Source organism: Lithobates pipiens, unplaced genomic scaffold (assembly GCF_037356315.1).
Source record: "Lithobates pipiens isolate NorthernLeopardFrog02 unplaced genomic scaffold, aLitPip1_a1.2 Scaffold_30, whole genome shotgun sequence".
In the NCBI taxonomy this organism is placed as follows: Eukaryota; Metazoa; Chordata; class Amphibia; order Anura; family Ranidae; genus Lithobates; species Lithobates pipiens.
Window position 1 is genome coordinate 100,260,762 of NW_027507791.1, and position 25,462 is coordinate 100,286,223.

General features: G+C 38.5%; 1 long non-coding RNA gene across 1 annotated transcript; it reads right to left on the reverse strand.

Moving 5' to 3' along the window:
• Positions 1-238: 238 nt before the first annotated feature.
• LOC143942111 (uncharacterized) lies at positions 239-1,060 on the reverse strand. Its single transcript, XR_013264687.1, has 3 exons — positions 999-1,060; positions 566-699; positions 239-424 (listed from the first exon to the last, which is right to left on the reverse strand). It is a non-coding gene; the product is annotated as an uncharacterized LOC143942111 (long non-coding RNA).
• Between the last annotated feature and the right edge of the window lie 24,402 nt (positions 1,061-25,462).

The window sequence follows — 25,462 nt, forward strand, 5'->3', positions numbered from 1 at the left end:
ATAAGTAATCGCTAACTGAATATGTTGAAAAATGTGGTTTGTAAAATCACTATGTATGATAGAAATAAGTTGGTCCACACTATCCCAGAGACACATTACTGTTAAAGGTACCTCATCCCCTAATAATTCTATAAATATTGTATCCAAGAATAGGAAAAAAGGGGGGGGGCAGGGGATTTTTTTACGGTACACTATATAAAGAGACAGAGATTTCTTAAAAAAGAATTCATAGCTTTAATGTTGGAAATATGTTAAAATTATTTTGGAAAAACCAAAATAGCAAAAATATAATAGCAAATACACTTTTTATACAAAAAATTACATGACACAGAGTATAGGGGATCCTGAAATTGTTAGTTGCTGAGAATGATCATATATCCTCCCGACATGTTTCGCGTTTTTGCTTCTTCAGGGGAGTATGCAACTAACATGAACATAAACACAAAAAGAGGTTTAAGAATACAGAAAATACATTTATGCCATACAATTAGATACACATGAATTTCAGAACATTAAGTATGAAATTGGTCTCAATTTGCTCAGTTCAAGGAGGTACAATGCTTACCCAGGTATAATCATTCCCGGCATCGCAACCCACAAGCCAATAGATGGTGAAATAGATGGCAAGAATTAGGTGACAGGATCAAATGCTAAAAACAACCCAGCCCCATGCAGGGCATAGATGGAGGTAGACAAGCGCTACAAAGATCAAAAACAAAATCCAGAGATAAGTACCAAGTTTAACAAATCCAGCACAGGTATTAAAAAATGTTAGTTTGTAACAGAAAGGGTAAATGATATCAATCCCTAAATTATAAGAGGGAATTGGGGCTGAAAAACATGCCTCCATAATAGGACATGAGATGCTCATTATCAAAGGAATGAAACAATTGATTTTAATTACGCCTAATTAGTATAAGGGTTGTAAGAAGTGGCTACTGGGGGTATACTACCAATATACTGTTGAAGAGAGTAAAAGGAATAAGAATTATTTTTACCTGCAGTTAGAATCAAAGATGAAAGAATTAATTCCATATGGTAGTATTGGTGCAATACAAATACAACAGATTACTAGACATGTGCAGAGTAAAATATTTCGTTTCGGAATTTCGTTTTCGTCTGAAAACTTAATTTATTTAGTTACTCCCAAAATTCGTTTTTATTTATTTCGTTTTTCGTTCAAAAATTGCATTCGTCCGAAAATCCACATGAATTACGGTCGAATCTGTCTTGGAAGGCTTATGGTGTCTGTCGAATGTATAAAGAAGATTCGACGGAGCTAACTATATAGCATACTTTAGAACCCTATTAAAGTCTATGGGACTCCAACGTTCAAAATCTAAAGTGCTAATTTTAAAGGCTAATTTGCAAGTTACTGTCCTAAAAAGTGTTTGGGGACCCGGGTCCTGCCCCAGGGGACATGTATCAATGCAAAAAAAAGTTTTAAAAACGGCCGTTTTTTCGGGAGCAGTGATTTTAATAATGATTAAAGTGAAACAATAAAAGTGTAATATTCCTTTAAATTTCGTAGGGGGGGGGTTGTCTATAGTATGCCTGTGAAGGGGCGCATGTTTCCCGTGCTTAGAATTGTCCCGGCACAAAGTGTCATTTATGCAGGAAAAAAAGTCCTTTAAAATCACTCGCAGCTATAATGAATTGTCGGCTCCCGTAATACAGAGAACACTCATTGAAAGTCATTGATAAAAAAATAAATAAATAAATAAATAAAAAAAAAGCGTGGGGGTCCCCCAAATTCAATTACCAGGCCCTTCAGGTCTGGTATGGATATTAAGGAGAACCCTGCCTCAAATTTAAGAAAAAATTTGACGTGGGGTTCCCCCTAAATATCCATAACCAGACCCTTCAGGTCTGGTATGGATATTAAGGGGAACCCCGCGTCAAATTAAAAAAAAAATTGACGTGGGGTTCCCCCTAAAAATCCATACCAGACCCTTTATCCAAGCACGCAACCTGGCAGGCCGCAGGAAAAGAGGGGGGGACGAGAGAGCGGCCCCCCCTCCCTCCTGAACCGTACCAGGCCACATGCCCTCAACATTGGGAGGATGCTTTGGGGGTCCGTGACCCCTCAAAGCACCTTGTCCCCATGTTGATGAGGACAAGGGCCTCATCCCCACAACCCTGGCCGGTGGTTGTGGAGGTCTGCGGGCGGGGGGCTTATCAGAATCTGGAAGCCCCCTTTAACAAGGGGACCCCCAGATCCCGGCCCCCCCCCCCTGTTTGAAATGGTAAGGGGGTACAAAAGTACCCCTACCATTTCACAAAGAAAGTGTAAAAAATGTTTAAATAAAACAAACACACTTTTTAAAAATTCCTTTATTAAAAATAAAAAAAAGATTCCAGCGGCGGTAATCCACTCTTGCTATCCAGCGACGGACGGTCAGCTCTCCATCGATGTCTAATGTCATCCAGCGCAGCGCAGCATCCTTCTTCTGTCTCCTCCACGGAGACACTGGAGGCATTCCGGCGCTGACGTTTCTTATATACGGAGGGCGGGGCCACCCGTCACCTGACCCCGCCCCCCTCTGATGTAACGGAAACCTGCCTGTGTTACATCAGAGGGGTGCGGGTCACCCCTACGTCACAGGGAACCCCGGGTTTCCCCTTGCGTCAGAGGGGGGCGGGGTCAGGTGACGGGTGGCCCCGCCCACCCTATATAAGAAACGTCAAGCTGCCGGAATGTCTGTAGTGTCTCCTCCACGGAGACAGAAGAAGGATGCTGCGCTGCGCTGGATGACATTAGACATCGATGGAGAGCTGACCGTCCGTCGCTGGATAGCAAGAGTGGATTACCGCCGCTGGAATCTTTTTTTTATTTTTAATAAAGGAATTTTTCAAAAGTGTGTTTGTTTTATTTAACCATTTTTTACACTTTCTTTGTGAAATGGTAGGGGTACTTTTGTACCCCCTTACCATTTCAAACAGGGGGGGGGCCGGGATCTGGGGGTCCCCTTGTTAAAGGGGGCTTCCAGATTCTGATAAGCCCCCCGCCCGCAGACCTCCACAACCACCGGCCAGGGTTGTGGGGATGAGGCCCTTGTCCTCATCAACATGGGGACAAGGTGCTTTGAGGGGTCACGGACCCCCAAAGCATCCTCCCAATGTTGAGGGCATGTGGCCTGGTACGGTTCAGGAGGGAGGGGGGGCCGCTCTCTCGTCCCCCCCTCTTTTCCTGCGGCCTGCCAGGTTGCGTGCTCGGATAAAGGGTCTGGTATGGATTTTTAGGGGGAACCCCATGTCAAATTTTTTTTAAATTTGATGCGGGGTTCCCCTTAATATCCATACCAGACCTGAAGGGTCTGGTTATGGATATTTAGGGGGAACCCCACGTCAAATTTTTTCTTAAATTTGAGGTAGGGTTCCCCTTAATATCCATACCAGACCTGAAGGGCCTGGAAATTGAATTTGGGGGACCCCCACGCTTTTTTTTTTTATTTATTTATTTATTTTTTTATCAATGACTTTCAATGAGTGTTCTCTGTATTACGGGAGCCGACAATTCATAATAGCTGCGAGTGATTTTAAAGGACTTTTTTTCCTGCATAAATGACACTTTGTGCAGGGACAATTCTAAGCACGGGAAACATGCGCCCCTTCACAGGCATACTATAGACAACCCCCCCCTACGAAATTTAAAGGAATATTACACTTTTATTGTTTCACTTTAATCATTATTAAAATCACTGCTCCCGAAAAAACGGCCGTTTTTAAAACTTTTTTTTGCATTGATACATGTCCCCTGGGGCAGGACCCGGGTCCCCAAACACTTTTTAGGACAGTAACTTGCAGAATCTTTTCTCTCTGTCAAATCTTTTTTCTCTGTCGAATATTTTCTCTATATAATCTTGGACTAATAGAGGTAAGGTTAAGCACATTCGACCACAGGTTCTATAGACAGATTGTTATCGTCAGAGTCATGTCGAATCTCCTATTCTATATCGAACTGTTGTAACAATGAAAACGAAAATAAAGCATTTATTTATGTCGGATCTTTCGTTTTTCGGATTTTGTGCTTTCGTTATCGTTTGTCAAAACGAAAACGAAAATAGCTGAAATTCGGACGAAAATGCATTCGGACGAAAACGAATGCACATGTCTACAGATTACAAAGAAAGAATCAATTGATTCATTGTGGTGTTTTGTAAATTACAGAGTGCAGCGGTATGCTGCCACTGCCAGGCTTGCTGAACCTACAAGCAAATAAAAAGAAAGATGAATAGATATAGGTATAGAAAGATGAGAAACAGTGTTGTAACAGTATAAAGTTCAACTAAAAAAGTATATTTACCAAAAGGAAGAGTCAGCGTGGCGGTAGTATCTGTGCTGAACCTGCACTACAGATGAAGTGACAGCGCTGCCTATTTGTATCCCCCATCCATCGAGCCGGCGTCTGACGTCACCGGCTCGATGCGGACAGCCATAGGTGGAAGCAGTGAGCATGTGCAAAGCCTTCCAAGTCGGCGTTTGAACTACCAACCCCATAATGCCTCAGTGCTAACACGAGGTTCATTTGGATAAATGCTGATGGAGATAGGGCTATGCTAGCTCTCCGCCCTTATGCACTATGTATGATATTATCATCATTTATTATGGACTTTTTATTACTATATATTTTCTCACTCTCTTGAAGTTCAATGACATAGATTATTTGAGCACTTGAGCGTCGCACTATTGTTTTATCACTGCATTTCATAAACTGACATTTTTTATTAAAATATTGTTTGCCACTTTTTTCATTTATTTTTGCAACTCTGATTTACTGAGCTCATGCAGCCTTTTAGCAGCCATTTCCTATCGACATTATGCACACCACTGATTGCTACATGACATTTCATAGGGTGGGTTTCCTGATGGTGACAACAGTAGATCATGCTTGCGTGGTGTGCTTAAAGAAATTCATTTGCTATGGCAACCCAAAAAAAAATATGTGTGCCATGCTTTATGCATATGCGCGAGATCGGGAGGTGCATGCTGGATAGCATTTAGGGCTTCATGCCCACAATGAAGATGGGACCGAACTCAGAAGGGAAGAGCATGGTTACTATAAACAAAAGCATTTATACATTTTTTTTATTGATTTATGTAATTAAATCATGGGGGTTAAAATACGTCTGGAGCTCCACTTTAACACTGGCAGGAGTGCTTATAGTGATCAACTTTTATTTTATGCAAAACCTTGATCCCAAAAGTAAAAATAAAATGTTTGCTGTAACTAATTCTAAAGTGTGAGCTGAAGTTTGGCTTCTTTTTATTAGTGTATTAAAATCTGCTGGTACATTTAAACCCCCCCCCCCCCAGACTGACAATGATGCTGTCTGCTGTGCCCCCCTCCCACTAGGTGTTCATTCATCTTGATTGAGAACACTCCAATACAGGAGGCATGTTACTGACCAGTTCACCAGGTGAAAAAACTGAGGGAAAAAGGCCCAAAAAAGAAAATGAATTGCAGCTATCACATCTAAGGATTGGTAAGATGCAACATATTATATTTTTGATTTGGGGTTTATTACCACTTTAAGGAATGCTACAATTGTTAAAATATTGAAATTACTTTTGTCATAGCTTATTTGAGTTATTAGTGATTGACATAGGTGTGTGCACAAGGTGTGCCAGGTGTGCCTGGGCACACCCTACTCACCCTGTGTGGCACAGACCCCCCCCCCCCTGTTGAAACCCCTGGCAAAGACCCCTAATGGGGCTTCTAAATTAATTTTTTTAAAGAAAATACAAAAAATTTAATTTGCACACCCTAATGCAATAGGCTGTACACACCTATGGTGATTGGGTTAATAAAATGTGAAAAAAAAAAAAAAGAATAAATAGAAAACAAAAAATAACTAAATGGGTAGTTGCTAAGCAATTGCCCTTCCCTACTTTTTGTTAACCTACAATATATTAGCTTTTTTTTGGCTTCATTTCCCAAGATTTAATAAAATGCAAGTAAACCCATGAACTAAATGTAAGTGTCTGTACAGTATCAAGTGAAACTCAAATTAAAACATTTATGTAGCTATCACTTATTACAGTCACTTGTACTGTCACTTGGAATAAGGGTCTGGCTGGCCCCCTCCAGCATGAAGGGGGTTAATTAGTTACACAGATCCAAGTTGTAAAGTTTTCTAATAGTAAGTGATTTCTTTTCTATTAGGCTTTCGAACATCTTTGTTACACGGTTTTGTCGAGCGTGTATGGATCCCATTTGCATCTGTTAAGCTCCCTGTGAGGTCTTTGTGGCAAGCTTGTAACTGTTAAAAATGACTTGTTGCGAAGTGTGTATACTCTTCTCCTCTCTCCCCGGCCCCCCTTCCCAGCAGATTCAGTTGGTCCTGTAAGCTTTAACTAGAAAATCCACCTGAGCCCCTTTACTCAATTAGCGCTTAATCTCACTGCAATGAGCACTGTGTTGTCATTCAGTTTCCTTGTTTACTTCAATTAAAACAAGAAAAAGCTTGCTAAAAAAAATCACTTTCTTCTGTTTTTGTTTTCTAGTCTCAAGAATCTCAGTTCTGGGTTCCTATCAGCATTTTAGTTTCACTGCGTATACAAGCTAATGCAATAAACACATATTCAATTCCCCAGTTTAAGCTTTCTACCAATATTTTCTCTGCAGATTTCATGTGCATTTTATATATATATATATATATATATATATATATATATATATATATATGTATATATAACACTTCAATGACATTCAAATTAACTTTGAAGATTAATGATAATATAAGGGAAATGTGCACTCTCTTTATAAAAAAAAAGTTAAAAACAAGGTTAGACTTTTTTCACTCAAGTTTTTTTGTAAGATGAATTGTTTTTACGCTTGTGCAATTTGATGTTAAAAATGTCTGAAGCCTATTTTTATATGTTATGTTTGGTTTACAACCCCATGCCCATCCCTCCATCCCACTCCCATTGAAGGCCTTTTTTTTTAAAGAAAAAATACTGCTAAAGCAATTATTTACATGTTCCTTGCTGGCATCTCTTCTGTTTGTGGAGACCAGTGATCCATGCCAACTGGTCCTCATGTTGATATACCATCTGGGCTTTTCTCTACTGGATCCTAAGAAGACCCCATAAGGCAGCAATGCTGGGCAGCTAAAGGACTCTTCCACTCTACTGTAAGAAATAAAGAACCAGGATCCATAATGTCACCTGACCACAGATTTAAGCAAGTTTTTTTGCTTTTAGATTAGGATTTTTGTGGTTATAGCAACCCATTAGCGGTGAGGTACATGACCTGTACTGACTGGTACATTTCACAGCTTTACCCCTGGTAAAGAAGAGATCTAGTTTATTTTATATTAATAGGAAGTAGCTGAAGTTCCAATTTGGGCACAGGAAAAATTCCCGAAAACTGTAACATGAAATATCACAATGTAGAATGAAGAAATGCACAATGAAGAAGAAAAAAAACACAATTTGTATCAGAAAATCATGGAGGGACTAATTATCAAGTGCACCAGGACGAGCACTGAATATTTTACTATCATGCAACTAACTATTATAAAGTCAATCAAAAACATATATGAGCATTAAAATTAAATAAGTTACTTCAAGTTACAAGTACAACGTGTAAGGCCACTATTATGCCGCGTACACACGACCAGACTTTTCAACATTAAAAGTCAGACGGAATGATTCCGGCAGACCATTCGATCGTGTGTGGGCTGCAGCGGACTTTTGATTTACAAAAGTCTGACAGACTTTAGAAATGGAACATGTTTCAAATTTTTCCGACAGAACTCCGCCGGACCCAGTTCCTACCGAGAAATCTGCTCGTGTGTATGCTAGTCCGATGGACAAAAAACGTTGCGAGGGCAGCTATTGGCTACTGGCTATGAACTTCCTTATTCTAGTCCAGTCGTACGTCATCACGTTCGAATCCGTCGGACTTTGGTGTGATTGTGTGTGGCCAAGTCCGTTCATTCGGAAAGTCTGTCGGACCTAGTCCCTCGAAAAGTCCGGTCGTGTGTACACGGCATTAGTATTTGAAACTCTATATATGTAAGGAAGAAGGAGGACCTTACGGATATGCCATCCTACTATAGTTTGACAGCTTCATCATTAACTGACCTGGATGACAACACACTTTTTTCACAGCATAGGAGCAACCAAGACCAAAAAAATAAAAGAGAATGCTATGGATATTGGTAACATTTGTCACTAGTTTTTAGCTCTATGCTTTTACATTTAGGGAGGCAGTTTTAACATATATTTGTTCTATTATTGTTAATATAATGCAAACTCTATGACGTACAGATTTCTGATCTAAGGTTGTATATCTGTTCTCCAGGACCAGGACCTCATATCTCAGAGATTCAAACAATCCCAGGATGCTTTATGTCTACAGTCAATGTTTTTGCCTAAGATTATGTTAACTCCAACTTACATACAATATCTAATATATATAAAACATTTTAGGAAATATTCAGCTGCAAAGTGTAGACTTTTTCATCTGGAGAACAGCTGGGGCCTCATTCAGCAGGCTACAATGAATTAGTAAGAGGACCTCATGTGGCCCAAAAGAACACACCAGTTTGACGTTGATGTCTTTGCAGCTAGGTGACTGAACTCCTTTCTCAATACTTCATGAAAGAGAAACCTAGATTTGCAGCACAAAACTATGTTTCAATGACTTTCAAAGATAGCTATAGAGCTTCTTATGGAGAAGAAATGAAAAAAAAAAAGGAACAGGAGAAATATGGGCCAGGTACTGACAGACATACAGGGTATACAAGCTAGGGATATACAGAGTAAGACAAAATTCAGCATGGAATGATGCTCTTAGAACATAAGGTGAAATTGTGTTCACTTCAATCAACCCATCATGTGCTAGCAAAAATCCTGTTTATTTTTTATTTCCCCATGCATGATTGGATATGAAAACATTGTTCTAGTTTTTTTACAGTCATCGTCTTTGCTGAGTGAATAGTCTTAGCTTCTTTGGTAAATCAATTCCATTGTGTTTTAAAAAAAAAACAGATCCTATATTTCCTGGGCTCAAAATGATCTCCACATTTTTCTAAAAAGGTTTCAGTGTGTGAATGGCATTCCTATAGAAAACACTTTTGTTATGGATCTCTTCTACCTTGCCATATATCATTTTCTAATCTCAAAGGTACTTGGAAGTTCTGCTCAAGTGAACAAACAGAGGATCATTTACTGATGGGAGTGAGTATTTCCAGACCAGTGAATGTGTGTTCATAGCATACACTTTAAAGATACAAAAAGTCCCATCATGTCAATCATACACAACTATAAATAAAATAAACTATAAGGTTAAAATGTAAAGATCTCTAAGAGATACAATAGAACAGATAATGGAAAGGGAAGAGTGGAGGGATAAATAACATGAGCAATAAGAAATAAAAATTGTATTTTAAGGTAGAAAAGGATATAAGTGACACTTTACAGTGGAATTTGTTTTACATTTGGATTCAGATTCACTGGGGTTGATCTACTATAGGAGTAGATTGTTGGCTTAGGCATTTGATCCTGTGTTCTCCCCAATCCTATGCAGGAAAAATATTAATCACAGGCCCATGATTGGGTGATCAAAATTAACTCAGCTTCACTAGGCTCAGTGAACATGGTACTTTTTTAGTGACTCAACCTTACTAGATCAGCTGAAACCTATTCCTTTATCTATGTTCAAGAGCTCTTTTGTTTGCAGCAGTTCCCTTTAAACCCCTGGGATGCATTTGTTTGTTTTTTTAATTGAATTTATTTTAAAAGAGCATCAATATCTTTATCTTGGAATAAACAGTAAGGGGGCTAATGGACACCTTTATTAGTGTACTGGGGCAGGTAGCAGATTATTTGCCCCCTGGTGCCCATAACCATGAGCATGTGATGATGACATATACATACTATCCGCAATCCTGCCAGCCTCACAATATCTATCTATCTATCTATCTATCTATCTATCTATCTATCTATCTATCTATCTATCTATCTATCTATCTATCTATCTATCTCTTTCTCTCTCTCTCTCTCTCTCTCTATATATATATATATATATATATATATATATATCTATATATGTATCTATATATATTTATAGTGGGTACAATAAGTATTGACACGTCACCATTTTTCTACACCTAATAAAATTATTGCAGGTTTTAAGCCAAAGGGTAGTCACACCAAGTATGTATTTGTATTGGATTTCTGTTCTGTTCATTTAATTTCCATTTTGTTTAATGGTACAAATAAGCTATTAACACTTCTATTTCTGAAAGTGTTCTTTAATTTAGAGAATATTTTCACACCTGCTTAAAACCTTTGCACGGTACTATCTATCTATCAATCTATCTATAAGTATATGTAATACAAGTGTTATATGTATATATTTTCTGTACAGTATTCCTAAAAACTGATTCACTTTGCATTTTGTAAATTGAAAGAAATAAACAATTAAAACATATATTTTTGAAAGAAATTTTACTTTATTCATTCCTTCACACCTGCTCATAACTTTTGCATAGATAATTGAGTTAATTAATTTTTCTGCTTTCTTAACGACTATGCTGGGGAATTTTCAGTAGTGTTGTTACCCTTTGACAGGAGGTGCCTTTGCTGGCAAGATGACTACGTAGAAATATGAAAAAAAACACACTCTTTGTTTGGACCACTGTTTATCTCCTTCCAAAGATCCTTCCAGGGTCAACAATTAATCCACAATTATATCTTTTATGTTTTGGTTTCTGTGAAAAATAATTTGCTGTTTTAGTGCACGCAGAGCCTGCCTGTCCATTTTCTACATGTAAGTACTTATAATTTTTCTTGTAGACTAAAAAAACAATTATCCTGTTTTGTGCTTTTTTTCCAGTAAGTAAGCAGTCTGATACATTTATTTATTTATCAGCCTGCAAGAGGGACCCAAAAGCATATTTCACCACCAAAATTTTTACACAACTTTCAGATTGAAAGGTAAGTGTGTATTTTCGGCTTCCAGCATATCATTCTTTTGCTTTCTTTATTATTTTCTTCGGTTGTTCTAAAGTATATAATACTCATATATTCAGACAATTTATCAACAAATCTTTTATAACGTCTATCATTATCTTTTATCAAACTTTTTGTGTTGTCTGTGCTTGAATATTTTACTCCTGCCTCAGAATCAATAATTCACAATTCATGATTAGCATTTAAAAGAAAGACCTCAGTCTTATAAACTAAACTGTACAATAACTACAGTAAAGCTTTGCAAACAATTCACCAAATCAGACCAGTTAAAGATGGATTTGCTTGGTTGGTTTTGATTGGTTGGTGTAAGTACTGAATCTTCACACTTTGTGCTTTGCTCCTTAAACTTTTTATAAAATAAGCACATATATACAGTATATCTTTGTACTGAGAACAGTCTTTTACTGAGAACAAAAAACAACACAAGATGCTAGCGCTTTAAAAGATACTGGTGTGTCCTTTTCAGTTCAGTCTGTATTGTTACAAACAATCTACACAATGAATAAATATATCAATAGATAAATTAATCCACCAATAGGAAACAGCGCATAGCACTACATTAGCTATAATAGTTGGGTGCAATCCTCTATATCAAATCCTACAAATAGTCCTCTGTAAGTCCTTAGTGTGCACTTATTTTATAAAAATGACACATATATCCGACTTATGATTCCGCTTCAATATTCGTCAATTATGTAGCCCTTCCACCAGGAATACACCTCCACACGTGCACAAGTATACATGAAAGCCACACTGAGAGAAATGTGGAGATAAACAGATCCACCTGATGGTGTTGCTCTTACCCCTGATGAAGTCACGTGACCCGTGACGAACACGCGTCGGGACACAGCAACCAGGAAGTGACGTAGACCGAGCCCGCAGCTCGTTTATACACTTCTTGTACAGACTGTTTATTCCGCACACCTGTGGCCAACGATGTTGATGGAACCCAGCATTTGGAGCCAGCAAAAGTGATTTGTAAAGGCTTGTGAAACCAGCGGGGTCTGGTAAGAGCAACACCAAAGGGGGATCTGTTTATCTCCACATTTCTCTTAGTGTGGCTTTCATGTATACTTGTGCATGTGTGGAGGTGTATTCCTGGTGGAAGGGTTACATAATTGACGAATATTGAAGCGGAATCACAAGTCGAATATATGTGTCATTTTTATAAAATGAGTGCACACTAAGGACTTACAGAGGACTATTTGTAGGATTTGATATAGAGGATTGCACCCGACTATTATAGCTAATGTAGTGCTATGCGCTGTTTCCTATTGGTGGATTAATTTATCTATTGATATATTTATTCATTGTGTAGATTGTTTGTATGTATTCGTATGGGTTTAATACCCCTTTTAAAAACAGCTGCTAATTAGAAATAGATTATAAAATTCCACAGCCCCCAGGTACAAACACGCATATTGAGTGTAAGCGCCTGGAATTGTTCAGTTAACGGGGCGGAGGTTACAAAAAGGTTGACAGTCTGTATTGTTCATTAAAATAAATTCTAAACAGTTTTTATCAAAGCAAGATGTTTTTTTAAAAAAGTTATCTGAGAAAACAGTACTTGGAATTTGCTGAAAATCCAGAAAGGTTGCTTGCTGTTCTTAGAGGATAGGGGATGTATGTGCACAATCACCTGCGGCAGCTGCTTCTTTAGAGTGAAGTCATCTCATGAATAGGATACCAATAAAAGAATATATAGAAGAGCGCCAAATATAGTATTTATAAATACCTGCACTTGAGAAAGGAGCGTGCATGCCCGAACGAGGCTTGCGCAAGCTCAGAAACACGTTAAGTGCTCTCGGGTACCCCCCGGCTGACGCCACACACTGTCTACGAGCCAGTCTGTGTCTCTGTGCATCACAGAACACAACGGAGCTTCCCCTAGCACGCTGTGGAGGAGGATTGATCCAGTAACAGCACCAGCGAAAGGGAACAGTGATTTGACTATCAAACGGAGGACAATAATAATTATGGATGTAAGTGAGACTTTTATTGATTGCATAAAATAAATACACTTTTTACTGATTTGGCGCTCTTCTATATATTATTTTATTTTACTGAGAACAGTCTTACATCAAGGCAAAATATATAAGTTGTGAATACCTATTTCAGGTGACTGCCAAAGGAGCAAACAGTATGGCCAAGCAGTGGGAAAAAAAGTGAATAGGATTCATCACTAGAGGGATCACCAGCGGGAGGAAGGAAATCTTGATTCCCCTATATTGATATTTATTTATCACTAGAGGGATCATCAGCAGGAGGAAGGAAGTCCTGAATCCACCATATAGATCTTTAGTTAGACCTCATTTAGAATAATGTGTCTAGTTCTACAAAAAGATATTGATAAGTTAGAATGAGTCCAGAGACAAGCAACAAATATGGTGAAAGGTATGAAGAATAAAACATATCATGAGAGACTTCAGGAACTTAATATGTACAGTATCTCACAAAAATGAGTAAATTTTTGTAAATATTTTATTATATCTTTTCATGTGACAACACTGAAGAAATAACACTTTGCTACAAAGTAAATTAGTGAGTGTAAAGCTTGTATAACAGTGTAAATTTGCTGTCCCCTCAAAATAACATAATAGTGCCCCATTGTTGGTGTCAGGGGTATGAATAGTGCCTTATCCTAGGTGTCAATGGGAGAAATAGCATCTTGTTGTTGATGTCAGTAACAACAATTATGCCCCATTGTTGGTGTCAGTGAGAGGAATAGTGTATTGTATCAGTGGGAGGAAAAGTGCCCCAAGGGCCAGATAAAGGCAAGCAAAGGGCCACATCCTGCCCACAGGCTGCAGTTTGGAGAACACTGCCCTAGAGCATTTTGTCATGATTTTATTAACATCAACTGGTCAAGTCTTGTCTAGACTTTTTCTCCAAAACATGTTGGCTCTATTTGTTGCTCTTAACCATGTTTAAAAAGTCCTTCAAGTGGGATGTACTAGGTGCTTTTTAGTACACATTGAAGTATGTATCTTGTTCTGTATGGAACCGGGTGTAAACATCTCTTTTCTTATTATGTATACAGTATATGGATGCTGCACAGTGCTACTTCTCTTGTCATACAGGTTGGGTGTAACTCTCTGTATCTGCTCTTATTGTGTATGTATGGACACTGCTAAGTGCCCCTCCTCAGGGTGTCATTTTTAGTGTGTTATATCTGTTTTTACACTGCACAGTTATCCTTAGTATTTGCTCTTATTATGTAGTGACAAATGTGCCATACAACTCCCTATTTCTTCTCAATATGATTAGATTAGATGATTTACTTTAGTATCAATGTATTTAATACAACATCCTTTTATATGGCAGTTCTCGAACGATAGCAGTAAATACATGCATATACATATCCACATACATACAGTATATATGTACATATATACATTACATACCTATAAAATGTAGGAAATAGCCATGCAAATATATTCAAAGCAGATTTTATATAAGTAAAAGAAACGATACATGTACAATATTTGCAATTGAAAGATAAAATACCAAACTGCATTAAAATTCCTGGGAGTATGCATATAATGGATATTACAGCTCTGGGAAAGAAGCTGTACTTCAATCTGTTTGTACTTCAATCAGATTTTTGGTGTCTCAGCAGCTGTTCATAATCAGTCCAAGATCACAACTTTAATATATATTTTTATTTATATAATGATACTTATGCCCTTATATAAGGAATTCTGCACTTCCTACCGAATAAAGCACCCTATAAAACTTAGAATCTAGAAGACCACAAACAAGTTTTTTAATTTATTATACCAAATTCTCTGAATAAATCTTTCTATAACTCCACTCTTAAATTCCATAAACACACATATTTTTGTATAGAAATGTGGAGATCAACATATAGCCTACCTTGACCAAATTGGACTACATTACATCCAAAATTCCCCAGCATTGAATACAGCTGAAAAATAAGAAAAATAACACAAACAAATGAAAATCATGTAAAATTTAATTTTAAAAGTGAGGATTTGTTACCTACATTTGAAAATACACGTGAAGCCACAAATTGCTATGCTACATTACCTCTGAAAAGTGGGCTCCTAACTCTAAGACCCCTTTCACACTAGTAGTACCTGGCCATTAGCGCTAAGTACTGCTATTTTTTGCGGCGCTTTAGCGATATTCAGGCAGCACTTTTCAGATGTTATTGGGGTGCTTTTTACCCCCAAAAATGGTAAAAAGTCCAGTTTTTCAGCACTTTCAGGCACTTTGGAAGCACTACCCATTCATTGCAATGGGCAAGGCCTTTTGCCAAACCACCCCAAAGATGCTGCTTGCAAAACTTTTCGTAACATTCCGCAAGTGCCCCATCCCAGTGTAAAAAGACACACTGCAATGAATGGGAGCACAATGTACTGCAGGCGAGTGGCCACTGTTGGCAAAGTGCCCCTCCCCCCCACAGCTTCCACTGTGATTTTATGTCAGAAAGTCCTGGCCAATGATTCATGTCTGGGAACTGCTGATGGGCTCTGTGTTGGTAAGAAACACAGAGCTCTTTACAGAGGGAATGAACTGTCAGTTTCGCAGGGATGAGAAACTGAGAGATCTTTAGTAAAACACAGTACACTTATACACATTGCACATAGTTAGGCACATATTTAACCCCTTGATCGCCCTAGATATTAATCCCTTCCCAGCCAGAGTCATTAGTACAGTGACTGGGTATAGTATTAGCACTGATCACTGATCACTGGTGATGTCAGTGTCAGCTATTTAGTTCCCCTAGAGCCATTTAGTGTCCGTCCCATTATAAGTTGTTAATCGCCATCATTAGTAGTATAAAAAATAGAAAAAAATAAAAATGTCAGTGTATATATATATATATATATATATATATGTATATATATATATATATATGTATATATATATATATATATATATATACACACTTTATACCATAGTTTGTAGGCGCTATAACTTTTACACAAACCAATCAATATACACTTACTGTTATTTTTTCTAATCAAAGACCCCGGTCCTCCCCCCTAAGTTACTGCTTCACAGGTACAGAAACAATAAAATAATTCCCACAACTCAATCCAGTTAATTAACGCAAAAAAATAAAATAATTAAACTGTTCTAACATGTAGGTTAAACATATAGGCAAAAAAGAAAATGTAGTAATGTATAATCATACAGAGTGATTTTGCCTTGAAAAAAGGATAATTGTTTATTTAGATAACATGCACCTGTGTGTTACTAAGTTTCTCGTTTCATTTTCCATCATTGACATCAATGACTGCCCTGCTTGCTCCATCATATATCATACTTTTGTGCCAACGCACCTCCACAAACACTTCTTTAATACATAAATATTATATAAATTTTCATTATCAGCAACCTCACCATCTCAACGGGTTACATTTTATCGTTTAACCCCTAGAGAATATCTTCACATCTACTGGGCAATTTGTGTGGAATTAGAATTTTTAGTGATTTATTATTATAAAGAATTATTATAAAGTGTTCTAGTGAGGGGGGCCATAGAGCCGTTTGCCCAAGTTATATGCAAAAGATAGCATCAAAATGTTAGTAATTTTAGCAGGTAGGTGATAAGATCATCTGCATCTTGGTTTGCCAGTCTGATATTTTCTCTATATACAGTGCCTTGAAAAAGTATTCACACCCCTTGACTTTTTCCACATTTTGTCTTGTTACAATCAAAAATGGAAATTAATTTTATTGGGATTTTATTTGATAGACCAACACAAAATGGTTCATAATTGTAAAGTGGAAGAAAAATGATAAATGTTTTTCAAAATTTTTTGCAACTACATATCTGAAAAGTGTGGCGTGCATTTGTGTTCAGCTTCCTTTACTCTGATACCCCTATCTAAAATCTAGTGGAACCAATTGCCTTCAGAAGTCACCAAATTACTGTGTGTAATTTAATCTCAGTATAAATCTCAGTATAGCTGTTCTGTGAAGCCCTCAGAGGTTTGTTTGGAGAACCCAAGGAACACACCAGACAGGTTAGGGATAAAGTTGTGGATAAGTTTAAAGCAGGGTTAGTTTATATTATTATTATTATTATTATTATACACAATTTATATAGCGCCAACAGTTTATGCAGTGCTTTACAGAGGTAGAGGGGGGACAGTGCAATTACAGTACAGTTCAATACAGAAGGGACAGGAGGGCCCTGCTCATAGAGCTTACATTCTAAAGGGAGAGGGTGGTGGTACAAAAGGTAATAGATGCAGAGAATGATTTGATGGGGGGTGGTTCGGGAACAGTTGTTAGGTGGGTGTGGGTTAAGTTATAAAAAAAATCTCAAGCTTTGAACATCTCATGGAGCACTGTTCAATCCATTATCCGAAAATGGAAAGAGTATGGCACAACTGCAAACCTAACAAGACATGGCCATCCACCTAAATTGGCAGGCCGGGCAAACAGAGCATTAATCAGAGAAGCAGCCAAGAGGCCCATGGTAACTCTGGAGGATCTGAGGAGATCCACAGCTCAGGTGGGTGAATCTGTCCACAGGACAACTATTAGTTGTGCTCTCTACACATCTGGCCTTTATAGAAGAGTAGCAAGAAGAAAGAAATGTTTGCAGTTTGCGAGAAACCGAGGTGAAAGCTGAACTGCCCTGGGTTTGGTACAAGCGAGGTTCAGGGAAGTTCAAAGAAGTTTAGATGCCAAACCTGAACCTCACTGAAATCACTGGAAGTCAATTCTGTCTAATTAAAAATGTCAATTTTCTGGGCTAATAGGCAAAAACTGCCAGCATCCACTGCTTCCCTAGCAACCATAGACAGCAGAAAGCTGTCACCTATAGAAGTCGTAAAAATGGCTCCTCTATACATGATGCTTGGCTTCCACCAAACAGGGGGCCAAATGGGCAAAAGTTTGGGCATTAGTCTGAAAGTCAGAAAAGCCAAAGTTCAGTTGAAACCAAGGTTAGACTGAACCAGATGCTCATCTCGATTTATATCCTAAATCTGCATTTTAACTAAAGAGTATCAATATTCATTGATTCGTGATGGTAAAAAAGCTCCTTAATAACTGTGTATAACTGTGAAAATAATTACTGAATAAAGAGCTTTTTTACCATCATGAATCAATGAATATGATTGTCATTATCTGTTCTTGTAATCCTGTCAATGTAATGTGATGCATTACATTTACAGGTTTAAAGTGGAAGTGCAGTCAAAACCAACTAACGCTAAACCTGCTCTCTGCCACATTCTAAACCTAATCTATCTAACCCTGTAAAGCAAAAATTGCTGTACTTACCTATTCTGCAGCTGATCTGGTCCCAGCATCAGCTGTCAGAGCCGGCTTCAGTGTGGAGGTGGGGACAGGAGAGCCAGCTGACAACCGAAGCCCCATAGTAAGTCTATGGGTGACGTCCCATCCCAGCCATTTCACAGCCTTTGTTGGTCCTTTCCTGCACACAGCTTCTGCCGCTGGAAACTGGGCCGGATCAGCTGCAGAATAGGTAAGTATGGCAATTTTTGCTTTATAGGGTTAGATAGATTAGGTTTAGAATGTGGCAGAGAGCAGGTTTAGAGTTTGTTTTTGCCTTGACTTACACTTTAAGGCACCCATACACTGTATGAATTTTGGTTGGTTCATTGGGAAATTCACTTTGTGGGTGGCCCTGTTGACCCACTCATTCCTACCATCCATTGATTGAAACATTTAAGGAGCTGGGCTAAATTTTTTTGGTTGAGCAGCAGTTGGATTGAATTAGAAGCAGCCACTGATCAGGTAGACTATGTCACTATAGACATTTATTCTGCTCTGTGGAGGGTTTATTTTTATTAGTATATTTATTATTGTTGAATTTTACATCTTGTCTTGGTTTATGACATTACTCTGCCTTATTTTATATGGTACAGCTTTAGAACCACTTACTGTTTGTTTACATTAAAGGGCTAGCAATCTAAAAGATCTGATCTTATAGAAAAACACAGTGTCTGTGTTGTGAACTTTGAAAATGAATTTCTTCACAATGTGTATTGATACATAGATGATTAGGGCCTTACTTTAACCGCTTCTGTACAGGGCACTTCTACCCCCTTCCTGCCCAGGCCAATTTTTAGCTTTCAGCGATCTCATATTTTGAATGACAATTGCTCTGTCATGCAACACTGTACCCAAATAGTGCTTTCTTCTGGTGGTATTTAATCACCACTGGGTTTTTTATTTTTTGCTGAAAAAGCTTTTCTTAGTTTCTTTTTCTGTCTGAAAAATGTGTAAAGAAGTCATTTTTCTCCTTCACTGATGTGCGCTGATGAGGCTGCCCTGATGTGCACTGATAAGCTACACTGATGGGCATTGATGAGGTGACACTGAAGGGCACTGATGAGGAGGCACTAATATGCTGTACTGATTGGCACTAATAGGTGGCACTGATATGCGGCACTGATGAGCACTGATAGGTGGCACTGATGGGCACTGATAGGTGGAACTTATGGGCACTGATGGGCACTAAAAGGCATCACTAATGGCCAAAATTGGCATCAATTCTGGGGACAGCTCGGCATTAATTCCAGGCACAGATTGGCATCACTTCTGGGCACTGATAGGCAGCACTGCTGGGCACTGTTGGGGCTGCACTGAGGATCAGTGCCCTGATTACCTACACAGGTCTCTCCTGCTGATCGCCTCTCCTCTCCTCACACTCCGTCAGTGTGAGGCAAGTAGAGACGATTGTCAACACTTCTGTGTTTACATGTTATGGACACAGCCAACCACATGGGTAAAGAGCAGTTTCATCGGCTCTTTACCAAGATCGGGGTCGCACCGTGTCCCAGGGTCATATGAGGTCATCCCAGATCGACAGAGTATCCTGCCTGCCATAAATTGTCTATACGGCGAACAGGAGGTGGTTAAAGTTGTCAGAATATTTAAAAACTTTAGTGCGCATCATCTGGGTTCACTTTAATGTTGCATTTTTTATTCTGAAATCACTGTTTGGTAACCTTGCAGCCTTTTAGGGCTGGTTCATACTAATGCTATTTCTAAAATGACTTGAGTTGTACAGAATTGTATGAGATTTGGTGCCATAGAATATGCTAACCACATCCAAAGACATATCAAAGTCTCGCTACATAAATGCACTGAAAATCACATTAAATTAGATTGAAGTAGTGTGAACCAAGCCTTTGCCAAGTAAAAAGTTATGAAGATAAATACTGTTCCTATAAGTAACATTATATGGAACATATGTCTTTCTGCAAGAGTTGTATGTTGGATTCTCAATGGTTACATGTTGGCTCTATCTAACCAACAGATACATTGTAGCGAATGTAACAGATGTAGAAAGATGTTGTTTGTGATGGTACACAGAAGCTTAGTGTCTTACTTATGTGGTGCCCCATCATTCCCATTATCTAGGCCAGAGCCGCTTTGTACTGTTGCTGAGCAGCAGTCTTTAATTAAGCCTGAAAGAAACATACGTAGCCTTTGTTCACTCTTGAACCATGTGTATTTGGGTTCTGGATGTAAAATAGAGTAGAGAACAAGCTTACGTGAAATGTTTATAAATTATACCCTTAATTCTAACATATAGGGTAACAATTATCTGGAGGTAAAAAGCTGTACATTCTTTGGACTAATAATAACTTTTTGTATTTGTAATGCTGACCAGGTCCTTAGAGAGACAACACTATGAAAAACGGATGCTGTGGTCTCTGCAAACTCATCTACACTAATTACATGTTGCAGGTTTATTCCGAATATCAAAATGCTGACAACAAGTATGTCATATTCTGGATAAAGCATGTAAATGCAGAACCTCCCTAAAATATGAATGGGCCTGATGCAATGATAAGGTGAGTGGGTTTGACAAAAGTGTGACACAACAAGTGAATGGCTGATACCTTATGGCTTATTTACCAAAGCATACAAAAAAGTATAGATAGCTCAGAAAAAGAAAGAGTAAATGTTCAATGATCTTATATGAGCTAATAAGGTGAAGCTCTGTTCATGTTGAACAGCCAATCGTGTATAAGGGAAAAAATTTATTATCCATTCACACTAGCATTTTTATAAGCTCCTAGAAGCTGTTATTAGAATTTTTCCTGCTCCTAGAAGCTAAATAGTGTTATCCTATGTGTCCATGTACACTACTTTAGGCTATTAAGGTTTTTTAACTTCAGCAGAAAAAAAATGGCTTTTGTGGAGTTTCTTGGAGCATTTTTCCAGCAGAAATGCTCCTTAATGCTCCTAAACGCTACTAATAGCATGTTTTTAGTTTTTTTTTTTTTTCTTTTTAGGCACACACAAATGCACACTAGCATTTTTTTAAGCAAAAACACACTGGAAAAATGAATGGATGAAAAACGCTGGTAATAGCTTTTTGTAGTAGCGTTTTAGCATTTTATTGGCATTTTTGCAGTAAAAGGGAAAAAAAAGCTAAAAAAATGCTATTAGTAACGTTTAGGAGCATTTAGCAGCGTTTCTCCTGTAAAAACACTCCAGGAAACTCTACAATAACATTTTTTGTTCTTAGATGCTGAAGCTCAAAAAATGCTAATAGCCTAAAGTAGTGTGCATGGACACATAGTATAACAATATTTAGCTTCTAGGAGCAGAAAAAATGCTAATAACAGCTTCTAGGAGCTTAAAAAAAGTCTAGTGTGCATGTAGCATTACTACAAAAATGCTATTAAAAAAAACTAAAGCTCCCAAACGCTCTTAAACGCTCCTAAAACACTGCTAAAATGCTACTGCAATAAGCTATTACCAGCTTTTATCTCTTTTTTTTAGCTTACAAAAAACGCTAGTGTGCATGGGCCAATATGTAAAGTCAAACACGTGAATTGTTAAGGTTTGAATGCTTTTTTATTGTCCTGAATCATGTGAGCAACTTGTGGTGTTTTTAACAATAAACATGTATTCATGCTATGTGGCGCTATATATGGCCTTATGTTTCTTTTCCTCTATAGCAGCTGCCTGAGTTGGATCCGAAGTTGTGGCATTGGTATTGGGGAATATCATATGTTGAAACCCAGCGAACCACACTGATCCCATTTAGAGACCCTGGGAGGGGTCCATTGTTTCTCATGTGTGTTTGATCTCTGTAATTGGGGATCACAACAATCTGGTAAGAGGCTTGATTATGGTAGAGGGCACCTGTGTATGCTAGAATTCCTTAAGAATTCACATAGTTTGCCACTAGGTGGGGTATATCATTATTTTGAGAGGAATTATGGCCCGTACACACGATCCGAAAATCGCATAAAACCATTATGCCACACACCTGGTAGAGATTAAGCTGTAGAGGGGGCTTCTCTTGCACCTCCTGTCTAATACCCCTGGTAGAGATGACAGGGAGTGTAGACACAGAGTGGCACGAGGGCGGGTATAGCAGGCGGCACCAGCTGAGGCTTGACAGGAAACTGATGGCTGTGGATCAACAGACAGGCACCCAGACCTGGGACTCCATGATGCTGGATCAGTAGGCAGTAGTGTAACTGGAACACAAGCTAGGGGTCATCAACAACCAGGCAATACAGGCACAGGAACGTGAGACTAGAGCAGGAGGCAGGAACAAATTAAAAGCAGAGGCTGAGGTCACAGGTAGGCAGGTGGAGATCCAGAGGAGGGTCGAGGTCAAGCCGGGTAATTTCTTCTTGTGAACATGACTAGCATGCCTGTGCATGCGCACCAATGCACATTTGGATTCAACTGGACTTTTCTTACACATTAACTGTAACATGAAATGTAATACTATAACTAGTCTAAGGTGCATTCTAGGAGGATGACTAGAATATAGTGCTATGTCCCCTGAGAAGTACCTCTTAGCATTGGCAATAAGAAAAGGTCTCAGTGTAACAGCTGCAAAGGGGCAGTCTTTTTTCCTAACCTAACCCAGCTAGGATTGGGGCCCCATACTGCAGGCATCAATAAGACTACTAGATGGTTGTATGGTCAGTTCTTAAAGAGCTCTGTCTCTCTAGCAGAAAAAAGTAAATCCACAAAGCAGCAGCTCACCAGTCCTAGCGATTTTACAGCTCACCATCTAGCCACACACAACAATTAGTCAAATTTTTGCTCTGCTCCCAGGTGACTCTGTCTGTTGACACTCCTGAACTCAATACTCCAGATCCTGCTCAGGCTGCCAATATGCAGCAGTGGTGGTGCACACTGCACAGCGATTTGCATTCTCCGGTCCCCCTTGCGGCAAGAAGAAGCTGTGTTCTGTACAGCCCCTCTTCCTGGCAATCTCTCTCTGAGAAATGCAGTTCAAAAGCTCTTTGTTACAGTCGAGTCTCTACTTTCTCACTTTCCACTTCCACAAGTACCTGGCCACACAAATCTAAACACATCATTTTATAAACTGGTGTGTGCTGCCTATCAGGCTTACAGTATATATATATATATATATATATATATATATATATATACTAACTGTTTAGATGTAAACAGCAATGTTTAAAACAGCAATGGTTAATTGAACTATTACATGACATAGGTTGGGTCAAGTGCATGCCATGTGAATCATTGTTTGTCACATACTGCACTATAATTCAACCAGACATTTACTTCACCCACTACTGCAGTGGTAAGTGATTCTTTTAAGAAACCTAGGGCACTTCAAGCATAAGCCAGTGCCTGAAAATTACAGAAAATAAACCTCAATTCTAAACACAGATAATACCTCTATTTCAAAAATACAATTTGGGTTTAGTTAACAAGATAATTCAGAGTGCACCGATGCATCATAAATTGTAGCAAACAAGTGTATTCACTTAAAAATGTGGGGGGGGGGGGGGGTGGATCTGATTATCTTTATCTTATACATAGAGAAGATTTTTTTTTATCCCAACAGCCCCTATTCAATCCGTTCAATCCCTTAGTACTGCCTATGATGATGTAAGCCACAGGGCTAAATAATTACTATTAAACCCTTTTATATCTGCAGAACTAAATGGCAATTCCAACATGCTTGATTGAAGTAAATATGGTGCAATAAATATTATTGTACCTATGTATTAACTTAGCTATCCCTATAGTTAGATAATCCATTAAAACTCTGACCACATGTTACTATTGATATCACAATAATACAAGGTTAGCTATAAAATCAAGCACATGGCTTAATAACAAAGTCTTATTTATTTCCCACAAAGTAAGGAATACACTAACACCAAATACTAAATAGATATTACAAACATATACCAACAATACACATCATATCATAATATCAAATACAAGAATCAAAGACACTTATCACAAGGCTCTCTGCGAGACTTGTTTCTTCCAGCTGTGCTCAGATGACCAAGAGAGGGCCAAAGCCATGAGGCTTAGGCTCAAGCCAGGATCCAAGGGGAAAAAGGACTATTTCTCTTTTGTGTGCCCTTTTTACTCACATTCACACCCACTCGTAACCACCTCCACTTGCTTCCTGTCCAATGAGGTATTGCCAAGAGGTAGTCCTTCTAATATCTGTCCATTCTCCAGGAAGCATGCTGTATTGTCGACTAGGGGGCAGTGTTTGTCCATGAATCGCCACTGTCCGATCTGGGTCAAATCTTCATAGACATCTTGGTCTTTGATCTTCTGTAGCTCAACCCATCAGTCATCTTGGCAGTAGTAATCACACATATCACACCAGGTGGGCTTGAGCCAAGCCCTGGTTATTCTGATATGCTACAAAGCTTTGATGTGTAACTGGTTACATTCCAACTTGGGGCCATCTGTCTGTATCAGCCAGGGAATGAAATACCATAAATATGATATTAAATCATGTTGATTGCCAACATCATCTGCTTTGCACCTAAAGGGCGCATACCACCTTTCTTCAGACATGGTTCCTATGGCACAGTTCATAACTGTCTTAACGTGTTAGGTTTTCCAACAGGTCCTTAAGAAACAAGAAGTGGGTGGAACCTTGTGCTCTGCCAAAAGTAAAAACTAAAAATTAAGACTAGAAACTAGAAACAGCTACTGAAACTTCCCACACCTTCCCAAAATGTGAAAAAAACTGTAATATGTATATATATATATATATATATATATATATATATATATATATATATATATATATATATATATATATATTGTGCCATGCTCCTGCTAACCATTAATACATGAAACTGTGCTGTAAACTAATATATAGCATATATAAAGTCCCAGAGGAAGTCACGAGATCTGTGATGACACTGGTAGGAGGAGCCTGATTGTCTGATGTGTAGGAAGTAGGAAGTAGCCTGGAGAGGAGGCATAGGCCATTCGGAACACTGTGTAAACTGGGGCTGCAGATCCGGGATACAGGTGATCTTATCCCCCCCTCACTACTACAGCAGTTTATGAGCATTTTCTTTGTCATACAAATGTGAGTTGAATGTAAATATAGTATTTCAAAGATTTTTCCCCATGTGGTTAATATGAGGAGGCTTGGTGGAAGTAACCAGGTGATAATAGTATCCACAGCTGGGCTACCATTAGGAGCAAGAGGTTACCAGCACATTAATAGCATACATCAGAATGA